Genomic DNA, 12,250 nt, shown 5'->3' with positions numbered 1-12,250 from the left:
GAGAAATAGTAACTTAAATCAATATATTTTCAGTTAATTGTTACTGCTGTGCAACAAAGAATACATTTGTGCAAATTTACAGGGTGAGGTAAATTTCTGAGACCTATCTTTCAAATGAAGTACTTTGTTTTGATTAAAAGCATATCTTAACTGCTGTTTGCAGCTTTTATCTCACCACTGCTGTACATTACTTTATCTGCTGGAAAAGCTTGCACACTTTGAACAGCAATATGAGACAACTGAAATTCAAAACATATAAAAATTTCATAGTGCTATTGCTCCATTACTGTTTTGTATATTAAGCAGCAACAGTACTAGTAATGAAACTTCTATGCTACCGTGATGGCAATGCTTGGGAACCTTTTAGTAGGTAAAATTTCAACACATTTTGCTGTAGCTTACATGCCTGGAAGACAATGTTTGGAGTTGAAAAAGTAAGTATTTCCAGAGGTACTAATGTTCTGATTAGTGGAAAGCAAAGTTTTTTCAACATAAAGAAAATATATTAAAAGAAAAACTATGATTTTTTATAAATTCCCTTACAAAAAATGAAATGTTATTACATTGTGGCCTGCCACTGTTGTGTTCTGTTGACAAACTTTGATCAAAAAGATGAGACAAGACTATCTCTTTAGCAAAGAGGCCGTGTGTCTTTAATTGCCTCTGGCTTAAAATAACACTAATAAAAAAGAGTCACTTGATATTTTTTCAAAAGTTTTCAATCATTTCGGAAAAAAAAAAAAGATAATTTTAAGACCAATATTTTATTTTATTTTCATTCCTTGTGCTGTTTTCATGTCCCTCCTAGCAAATCAATAGTTCATTGTTTCTTTTCTATTCCTTAAATCACTTTAAACTGTGAACTCTGTCCTTGTCTAACATAATACGGGGAGCAGAAGTGCCAAGATTGGTGCTGAGTACATTCCTGACAGGGCAGGATAAGCAAGATATAGTGTGTGTGATTCTCATTTTGATGCTTGTTTTGATGGACTGTGCATTTCCACAGTGCTCTGAAAGCAGCCTGCATCTTCATTCATTGAATGATGCTCTCATGAGCTCCTGGGCTTGCAGGAACATACAAAGCTTGTAAGGGCATAGTCACTATGCTGCTGTCATCAAGGAAATTCTGCAATTCATGTTCTTTACACTTTAGTCTTCATTTATATTTTGACATACAGTACTTTAGCCTAATTTCTCCACAAATTATTTAGCTCACTGGCCATTTCAGATGACTAACAATACATCCTTGTTTGGAAAGCATGGTTTTCATTAAATGTAATTACTTTCCCCTACGGCTTGTACGGGAAAGGTCCATGGTAAAGGTGCAGCTATTAAATAAGTGCAGCTACTAAACAAGGCCAGCTGCTATTAAAATCTACACAGGAAAGGTGAAGCTACTAAATTAGGATGATTAGTATTTGAAGGTGTTTCTAAATGAAGACATACAGGTAAGCTTTTATACCTGTAGTACATTTTGCTATATTCGTTTTAAAAATCATAGGAGGGGTGAAGCAAGGTATTTCAATGCCTTAGCTGTTATACCACTGTCATGCTGTCGAGTGTTAAGGTTGCGGGGTGACAATAAAACCCTGGCAGATGTATTGTTAACCCCCTCTCCCCCCCCGCCACTTCCCTCTCCCTCTCCCCCCTTTCCACTAAGGAGAGGCGATTGGGAGGAAAAGAAGGACAGAGTGAAGAGAGTTGGAAAAAATTAAAGATGTTTTACTAATGCTACTAATAAGAATAGAGAAAATAATACAAAATATACAAAACCAATCTTGAAAGTCTCAGCAACTGCAGAGCCGGCACCTGAAGTCCTGGATTAGACTCTGCAGCCAACCGGAGCTGGATTCAGTCTCTCACTAGGCCTCAGTTCGCAGGGATGACTAGCAAGGTCCTCTTCTAATGTCGGCCATAAGCAGAAGGGAAAAGGGCAAAAGGGAGCAAGATCCTCGTGATCTCCCACTTTTATATGAAGTATTCACGTGAATGGAATGTTATACACAGTTGGTCAGTTTCTTGGTCATGGGTTTCTCGTCGCCCCTCTCGCGAGATGTCCATCCATGCTTATCAATAAGTTTGCATTCCATTGCTAGGTTTACCAAAACGTGTGTCTGGTGATCCAGGAAAATGCAGTTAATATGAAGGCTTTAGCTGACAGGCAAAATTCACTAAAAGAGAAACTTGTTTTTAGCAAAACCAGGACACATATTAAAACATTTTCTATAAATATGGCATATGTTTTGAAAATTTTAGTCTATTAGGAATTCATGTGAACACTTGACTCAGCAAGAAGTTCACAGGTTTATAATTAATTTCAAAATCTCTACTATATTTCAAACAAAAATCTCTTGAACAAATTACTAAAGATTTGTCTATAATGTGTTGCAAATGGCAGTCAGAAGAACCCAAGTCCCCAGTGAATTGCTGGGGACTGGCTCATGTCCAATCTTCTTGGGCTGCCATACGCTAGAACAAACCAAATTCCTTCAGCTTTTCATAGTACTTGGCCTGCATCTTCTTCAAGCCACACTTCACTCCTTGTACTCGTGATACGTAATTCTGTGTTTGTGCTTTCTCATTTCAGAGTACCAAAATAATTGTTCTTGCAGCCCAACAGAATAATGTATGTACAGCAAGATGCCATAGCTGTGTGTGAAGCAACACACAAGGTGTTCAAAGGGAAAGGTCTCCAAATACAGTATCTGTTGTAGTCAGGGAAGCCAAACTCAGCATAATCTGTATCCCTGATGGACGTGTTTGAAAGAGGCACTGAAGCATGCTATCCCATCATCTGTGATCAGGTATTTTCTTTGAGGGAAGTAACTGAGTGGCTTCAGAAAACAGTCTGGAGCTGAATTAGCATGTATGTAAAGTGTGCAATGAATGGAGCAGGATCCGGGAATGGAATAAAGAGCAAGTCAAACTGCCCATGTAGGCACCACCTAAAATGATAGAATATGACTATTCTTTGTATAATAAAGTAGAACATTCTTATTCTATTGCTCATAGAGAACAGCATTCTCATTAGAAAACAGAGGTTTGGGGGAATATCACTTTTCTAATTGTTAACACCCACCAGAATTTCCATTATTTTCCTGAAAACCTGTAGTACAGACCATTTAGTGCCCTTGAGCACTTCCTTCAGGCTGTAATGATTTTCTACATCTGGGTAATGTAATAAAAATAATAACGTAACGTTAATCCAATCTGAAATTTACTTAATTATTCTTGTTGATTTCAGTGGATTTTGAATGAGAATTCACAAGTGACCAAGAGGTGACACCAGAGTTTTCAAGACTAGAGGATCTGTCATACAACTGTTTACATTTTTTCTAAACCTCACACTTCAAGCGCTGATGTCCCAAAGCTACTTTTGCTGTGGTCCAAATTGCACTTGGTGCTATACTAACACAAGATGAGATGATCTAAAGAGGTAGATCTTTGCAACCTATACTATTTCACCTGCATTTCATAATCATAAAAATCTCATTAACACAATGAAATATGCTATTTTATTAATATTATTTTTTCCTTGTTCATATGGAGTATTTTTCACTTATAGATCTTTGTGGCAAGATGCAGTCAGCCAGAGCTTTGAGGAAGTTTATCTAATTTTTTTTTTTTATAATCAGCATTCTGAAATATAAGACATCGTTTATATCAGTCTGGCTTTACTAGACTGTAACTTGGAATACTTTCTTCTTAAGACAGTAATTTAAGACAGACAGAATAGATACAAAAATCTCTTCCTTCTCAGTGTTTTCTTGTTTCCAGGTTTGCTACAGAAGGTTTCTGAGATGCAGCAAGCTTTGCATTGACTATATCTCTGCCACTTCAGAGGTCTGCCTGTCTGCTCCCTTCTCTCAATAGTGTCTTCGTAGTTGCAGGTTGCCAACACATTGCTTTGTCTCTTTAGCTGCCTGACTTACACTGCAACCTATTGAGTCTCCAAGACTGTAAGGGAAGGCTCACTTGGTCCTCTGCAACACCAGCCTGGCACCTCCTTCCAGAAGAAGAATGAAACATATAAATAAACAAAAAATCAGACTGACATCAAACATCACAATCTCAATGACTTTCTCCCTCATTGAGAAAACTGAACTTTAATTTAGGACATTAACTTCTAAAGAATTTATCTGATGAATACTTTTTTTTTTAAAAGAAGATTATATTTTTTGTAAGGACATATTTATATATTTTAAAAGATTATTGATTTTTTTGAATCAGTTCAAGCTGTTAGTTTCTCAGGATTTTTTGAATCAGGCCTTCTTAATCTATATTTGCCTAAGGATGTTTTTCTGGAACCTTGAGTCAGACGCTTACATTTGAATATTGCCAAAAAGTTGGCACCCATCTTTAGCCGAAAGTGAGGGAGGGTGAAGCTAGCACTAATGAACTTATGATTGAAGATTTTCAGTTTCTCTTAACCTGCAGAAATTTCTGCAAATTTAGTGATTCCTAGAAAGCCTGGCTGACACTGCTAGGAGCTATGGCACTTCTGACAGGTACCAGGGCAGACTTGCTCCTAGGAGAGTAAAGAAGAATCCTTGCTGCTTCAATAGTCTGCAAGGGATGCAGACAAAACTCCCAAAGAGTCAAAGACTCTATTCAACTCTGACATGTGCCATGCTGAATATGGCATACCAGCTTTTCCTGACAAGTCTATACTTATGTGTCATATTAAATATATACCAGCTTTTCCTAAAATTTGTGTCCTATACACAAGTTCTAGCTTATTGGCAAATACTAGCAGGCACAATAAAAGTTTCTATATGTCTGCATAGTCCAAAAAAAAGATTCCTCACAACTTTCTTAAGTAGTTTTTTTACTTCACAAAGTTAGCACCGAATACCCTCCAGCTTAAAGAAAAAGATTGTAAAACTGAAAAAAAAGTGTGTTATTTCCAATGGCATCACAAAGCAGACTATTAAGAATTAGTAAACTGCTATTATGTAGAGATTAGACAATTCTACCTTTTCCAGACCAGTAACTCATGTTTTTACTGTTACGAACTAGTTTAGCACTTCAAAAATAGAACATCAAAATAATTTGATTGAAATGTATGCCTTCCTACGTTATTTCAGACTTCAACAAAAACTAAAAAATCAAATGCAGGTATTGCTTAACACTTCTGTTATGTCTGAGCATACTTTTACCAAAATAATCCACCAAAAAGGAAAAAAATTCCTCAAAGATTTTAAATGCGAAGTGATTGCTGACATAGCAAATTTAACATATGAGCTATATTTTAGGGCAAAAGATCCAAGTCCTGTGGAAAGCAACAAACATTCTTATAATAGAAAGAATAATATAGTTTACAAATAAAATTTATGATGGTGTTGGTAAGTTTTGGGGATCAAGACTGAGATCACCCACTAAATACAATGAAAGCTAAGATCTAATATTGAGTATATTTATTTCTAATATTTTTCTTTACTAATTTTTTCAAACTTATCAGAACATTTTGAGTTGTGCCAGCTATGCATGCTTAGTAACAAGATGACCTTCTAGCAACTCATAATGAATTTAAGGGCAACTGTAATAAGAATATCAAAGGGAGTTTGAAAGTCATGTTTATAATCTTTCACTAAGGCCACAGACTTCATTGTCATAAAGTTATAGAACAGATCCAAATCAATTTTAGTTATGCTTCTAATGTAATCTCAGACTTACAACCAGCTGCTTCAATTACTTTTTCTGCAGTAATCTCATCTAAAATGTCTCTTCTTGCTCGTGCTAGCCCCTTCCCTTTGAACCAGAATAGACATTCCTGCAAGAGGAAGGCAACCATGGAGCTTGCTGAAGAGCCATCAAGTTTCCTCTGGAATTACAACATATCTAATTGAATCAGGGCTGGACATGATGTTAAGTTGCTGTACAAACTCCTTGATGAATTTGTTAAGTGTTCTGCTTTTGGGCAGGAGGGATCGTTATTGTTTGCTTTGATTATTTTTTTAAAGGAAAACTACTAAACCTATAGAATATAATAAATTTCTTTAATATGGATCCTTTTCTCAAAATTTTACTGATTTTTAACAGAACTATAAATCATGTGGGCTAAAAGACAACTTCCTTAACATGGACTTTACTCCTGATATAGAAGAACTTCGCATTTCAACCTCGGTGGAGAGGACAAGTTCTTTTCAGGAATACCTTTAGACAGCTGATAAAGAGTCAAAAAAAGTGCACTCTATGTGGGACTATGCTGACAGTTAAAACCAGTTAATTTTGAAAGCATTCTGCGTTAATTATTCTTTCATAGTGTGATGTCTTACAAAATGCTTCTTGCGATTTTTTTTGTTTGTTTGTTTTTTGTTTTGTTTTGTTTTTGTTTGTTTGTTTGTTTGTTTGTTTTTGTTTTTGTTTTTGTTTTTTTTTCAGCAGAGCTAAGAATTTGAATCATTCTAGGAAATGCTGAGCAACAGTCAGGCTGGAACACTGTACACAGGATAATTAAAATTTGTTTCCAATAAATATGCTTACATAGTGATTTGCTATTACTTTTGGAACCTACTGAAAAATGGCAGTTGCTTTAGCAGCTTGCCTTGCTAAATAACGCAACATTACCAGAATGTGCAGCAATAATCAGGGTTCAGATATGGTCCATGTTAGACACATTTTACATTAGTGTATTGGGGTAGTGGCACCACATACATGGAACTTTATAGACAAACAAATATAAACTTCTCCCTTGCCTAGGGCTTTGTTTTAGTTCACTGAATAAAGCAGCACGAAGTAATTACAGTCTTTTTCTTAGAAATTGCTTCAGACCCTCCTTGGAGGTTTCTGCTTCAAAGGTATTCCAAATTATAACAAACAAAAGTGGGCTATTTACCCAAAGTTTGAGAAAATGACATTTAACAGCACAAATGGGCTCTTTCCAGGTTTCTTCTCATATCAGGAAAGGACAGCTATGTTTGTTTAAAGTGCTATGTTCAGGAATTACTTTCTTCCTCCAGATTCTGGAGAAAAGACAGCTGGAATCTGTCCTGAAATAGCCTCATACATTACCATTGAGACAGCTTCATCTCACACTGTTAATAATGTCTCAAGCTGAAAAAGCAGAAGGAGCAGCCCAAAACTTTGCAGGCCACAGACCTATTCTTTCTTCTTCTACAGACCCATGTCTGCCTCTCACCTGTTCTGCAAGGAGCAACGTCTAAAACAAAGCCAACCCAGGACCTTTTTCCTCAGATTCTTAGAAGCCCATTGATTCATCCATTGATGGAATTCTTTATGGAAATTGCTGTCCGTGAAGAATATGATCTCAATGAGTTGTGAAAAGCATTGTTTCCCAATATTTCAAACTACAAAGCATAAAATAAAAAGTGTTTGTCTCCTCATTCCTTCCAGCCATCTTCTCCTCATGACACATCAGTATAATGAGTTCTGAGTATATTCTGTGCCACGGGATCATATTCATCATTCTTGCTCTATTCTAATAGAACCTGAGACTAATGTCCAAAATCTAACCCTTAGATAAACAAACATGAAGCTGGTCTTTCTTTTATCCTTACAGCTACAGAACATTATTAAATACTAACATTTAGAGTTTCTGTCTCAAGAGTAAATGCCAAGTTGTGGCACCAAGAAAATGAAGCACATGCTGAACTGCCAGTCCAGCAAACGATGGTAATTACGTGATCAGCCTTTCTGGCCATGATGTCTTCTCTTGGCATCAAGCAGGGTTCCAGATAAAAGTATTCAGAATTTAGCTGAAGATACATAGGCAGAGCCTTACTATGGCCTCATAATCAAAATGCCGTAAGGCTTGCATTTTTTTCAGTCTGATAAGCCAAGGATAATTTAACAAGTATTATGTAAGAAATAATAGCATTATATTTGGATTCTGTTTTATGTCAGGCTTAGCTGAAACTATTTGAGAAGGTGAGTACCTTGACTTGAACTAAACAGGATTACCCTATGGAACACCTGCTATTAATGTCATACTTAACATTGCTTTTTCATAACATCTTTAAACCAACATCTTTGATAGCTTTTGAGATTATGGATTTTACTTCTAAAAGTCTTTGTTGATAACATGCTGCTTAAAAAACTGAAATAATGGTAGAATTTTCATTTAGAAATTACATGAAAAATGTTTCTTGAGACAAATTTGTTCATGTTCGTTAGTTAAATGGAGTCTAAAAATCTATTATCTTCTATTAGGATTATGTTTGACTTGTAAAATTTACCATTTCAGCTGTTCTTCCAAGATCAGAAAGTCCTCTTCATGAGGTTTATTTCCTTACTAAAGATTTCTTTTAAAAGGCTGAAGAGCTTTCCTTCCCCCCACCTCTATTATTTTAGCCTGCTGCATAATTTCCAGGAAGTTGCATAGTATCTTGTGTTTCAACACATGCCTTTGTACAATCGAATGCTTATCTATTCTGGGAAGTAGGGAGATGTGCCTCATTAGTGATTTATGATTCACAGAATTAAAATCAAGTAAAAAAAAAGATCTGCAAAACAAGCCAGATGAAATATTACCAGCATCTTATGTATTATCCCTTCTAATCAAGACATTTAAAGCACTACCAAATAAAGTGATGAAAATACTCATGCCATGGGAAAACAGAGTTAAAGCTCTGAACTTAAAAAGGAGATGCCATTTCTGGCTTCTCTAATTCTGTGGCTTATGGTCATTAACAGCTGTTTTATGAAAAATGTAATTTTAGATGATACAGAATCATAAAAAATTAAAAATCTTGTCATGAATTAAAAATATAAGACTAAGTGCATGTGCCAGAAAAGCGTTATTGATAAAATGAAGATGGAAAAAGGGTAATCAAGTTGGGTAATTACTTGACAATGTTAATAATTTTTATATTATGATTAAGTGCATCTGGTGTGTAGGAAATTCTACAGGATTTCAGATGTTAATTCTTTCATCTGTCATAGCAAAAAGTCTGGGACACTTTTCTCTTTCATTGTTACCGATTATCAAATATTATGTCCTAAGATGGCTTTAGCACTGTCACAGGTAGTGCTGTCATGATATCAGGAACCAGAGTATTAGCCCAAACAGAAATCTCTGCCCCTTCTGAGTTGCTGTGGGTATCTCCACCATTATACATTATCGCAAGTATTTGCAGAGGTACTGTAAGTCTTCTTACAAAAATCTAAGGTACGTTTTGATGGTATGAAAGGTGTTTACTCTCACACATTTTCATAACCCGAAAGACTAACTTATTTCTGCTGGGTGTATTAAAAGACATGAGAAAAAAGCTCTGTCTTACACAAATCAATCCTTGTGTAAATAAATTCAAGCCTAGACCTTCTGAATGGTAGTCAGCCATTCATCTTGTCTACTGACTAGTTCATTACTTTTTCTATAATGCATCTTCTTTTGGTTTAGATTTTGATTGTTTTATATTTTGTCTCTCTACATTACATATAATTTTCTCTTTCCATAATGAATACTTATTCCTTCTTTAAAGGAGGCTAGGAACCACTGGTGATCAAGGTTTAATTGCATCATGTAGTGTTGAAAATATTTCAACTACATAATTACTCCTAATTGAAGCTGCTTCTGCCATTTATCTTAGCTTGAAGTATTTTTATTAAAAGAGTGCCATGTTGTGGTTCTTTTCTTCTCTGACTGTCTAGCAATACCATTGTGCTGGACTAAAGCACAACCGACAGATCTTCTTATATGTTGCTATGTAGCCTTCACTGTGATGTTGCGCGTAGGCTGCTTCAACATATTGCAGAATTCAAAGACAGTCCTAAAATTCTGTCACTGACTGCTTCACATAGTCGCAAACAGCTGGCATGAACCCTGTTTGAGGAGATGAGAGGTGGAGAAGCCGCAGAGGCAGACCTGGTGTCACAAGTATTTCTAAATGCTTAAGTAGAGACTGACACCTCTGTTGACAGACACTGGCATCTCAGCAGGGAGAACAGGTACAGTCCGAGGTTACGGCAAAAATCTTCACCTGGTGCAAATTCAAGTTTGGTACAAATTAAAAAGTCTGGGATAACATAAATTCACCAAGGACTTAACAAAGGTCAGTTCTGAGTTATACTGAGCCTTAGTAGGAATGGAAGATATTTAGCAGATGAAAAGATTGACTTAATGTTTCTCCACTCCATGCCACTGCTTTTTAACAAAGCTGACTCACAACAGATTTTTATAGTTCTGTAACAAGTGACAATCATTAGAAAAATGCAAAGAAGATTTGGTAAGATAAACATTTTTTTGGTTGCTCTGGACCCACTTAACATAGTAAACAATAGGGTCAACATTTTCCATCTCAGGTTTAAATGCAATTTCTACTTGACAAGAACAAAAAGCAATCTACACTTTTTTTGAAGCCATAGGTTGAAAGCACTAAATTAGCAGTTAAAGAGCACAACACAATGATTTAAAGGTTGACTAGGATTCCAAATTGTATTCCGTATTTTATTATGTATTTTAAAAACTAATTATAACTAAAACCTGACTGATGCCAAAGGAGGACTAGGAATGTCCATAAGCTCATGTAATTGAATTATCACCAAGAAACTACTGTTGTGAGATGGCAAATATCATTATGTGATATGAGTGTGCTATCAAATGTGTGAAATCTAAACCTTTTTGGAGTTCAGAGCCTTTCATTTCAGCAACCTAGTAATTCACCTTTCAGCATTAGACACTGTTACTGAATGATGAAGACTGTAATAGATGTTGAAATGTACTGCAGCATGGTATCCAGGTTACTACGCAAAGGCTACTTCCAGACATTTGGCCTGTGTATGATAACATTCTGCCATATCTTCCTTGAGCTTATTTAACAGTCTGGCATTTATTCCACTATTAAAACTTATATTTCTTTGACTAAACGCTACTGGGTTTAGCACTTTATTTGGCCCTCTGTCTCTGAGAATATTAGTGACAGAAGTATAAGGTCATACCTACCATCTTTTAACAAAAATACCACTTTTTTTTTTTTTTAATTTATCTCCATGGCAACTGACATAATTTCCATCAATAAGTTATTTTCTTAAAATTCCTTCAGTAATGACTATCTTCTCCTCTATTTTATTTTTTTCATATTTCACTGTTCTTGCAAATTTCAGTTACCATTCCTCCCTACAATACATTTTTATTGGCTAGATGCATTATTGCTTTACACACTTCTGATACCTCAAGCCTGGAGTATAAAATTTCATGAAACTCAATACAAAATTGAAAAAACTGCTATGCATTTCACATCACAGAGATAGTGGAGTTAAGAACAAGCCTAAACTTCAATGAGATATAGACCTTTTTCAGCATCTTGTCCCATTAGTCTCAATAGAATCAGCTGTGGAAGGCTGAGTAATCGTGTTCAAACCAAAACAGACTTCATTTTGTGAATAATCAGGAGTATTACTTCTGAACAAAACAGACTGTAACAGAGAAAATAGAAAATTAGCTCAAGGAAAGTGAAGCTGATTGTTTTACACTTTATTCCTCCCTGAACTTGGAGACACATAATCTCTAATAGAATAGTCTAATTTTCCTGAAACACATATAAAGTGAAAGACAAAAAAATTATTCTTAAATTCCCTTAAACCAAGAAAATTTTGCCGATATTGTTGACAAAGAGACATACCTATGCACACTAAAACTGATCATAAAAGGACAGCCCTTGTGGATTCCCAAAATTCACGATCATCCATAACTATGGCTAATCAATATGCCTTGAGAAAGCACCTCAGTAAAAAATTGTAATTCATTTCAGAACCCAGATAACTGTAAAATAGGATACCATGATCATTGGTATTTGTTAAAAACACTGGTAGCCATTGCACGTGGCTCAGAACCTGAAATATGATTCTCAGACATCTTCATGATGATTCAGGTATTTTCTCCTCAGAGGAACCAAGCACAGTCTGATAAAGCTTTGCAGAAAGCTGCTTCGGCTTTTAGCTCATGTCCCTACTTCAGTGTTTGCTATTTTGACAGTGAAAAATAACCAACGTCAGTTGGATCCAGTTTCTCAATGTATGCTGAAGAGCTGTTGTAGTAATAAAGCCACTAAATGCTCTCTTTCCCTACATGTCAGATTAGACAAAAAAAAAAAGAGAATAGATAACAGTGATTTTAATTTGAAATTCCACCTGTGAAACTTCCCTGGCATTACTTTGAACTTTGCTTACGCAGATTTCTTATAAGCAAAATGGAACCATTCTTTTTCAATTTGCCCCTTCTCCATTTGGTCAATTTATTAGAATTTTATGTATTTCTATCTTGTGATTTTTTAATTTGCTTAGTAGTTTA

At 35.6% G+C, this 12,250-nt stretch overlaps 1 long non-coding RNA gene across 1 annotated transcript in view; it reads right to left on the bottom strand.

Moving 5' to 3' along the window:
• Positions 1-1,701: 1,701 nt before the first annotated feature.
• The window catches only part of LOC110361764 (uncharacterized), a 91,958-nt gene continuing 81,409 nt past the window's right edge, over positions 1,702-12,250 (bottom strand). Inside the window, exon 6 of the long non-coding RNA XR_010470217.1 lies at positions 1,702-2,171. This is a non-coding gene — a long non-coding RNA (uncharacterized LOC110361764). The remainder of the gene's footprint in view (positions 2,172-12,250) is intronic.

Source organism: Columba livia, chromosome 2 (genome assembly GCF_036013475.1).
Source record: "Columba livia isolate bColLiv1 breed racing homer chromosome 2, bColLiv1.pat.W.v2, whole genome shotgun sequence".
Lineage (NCBI taxonomy): Eukaryota > Metazoa > Chordata > Aves > Columbiformes > Columbidae > Columba > Columba livia.
Note: the sequence above shows the minus strand (reverse complement) of the source record. Positions and strands in the feature narration are given on the sequence as shown.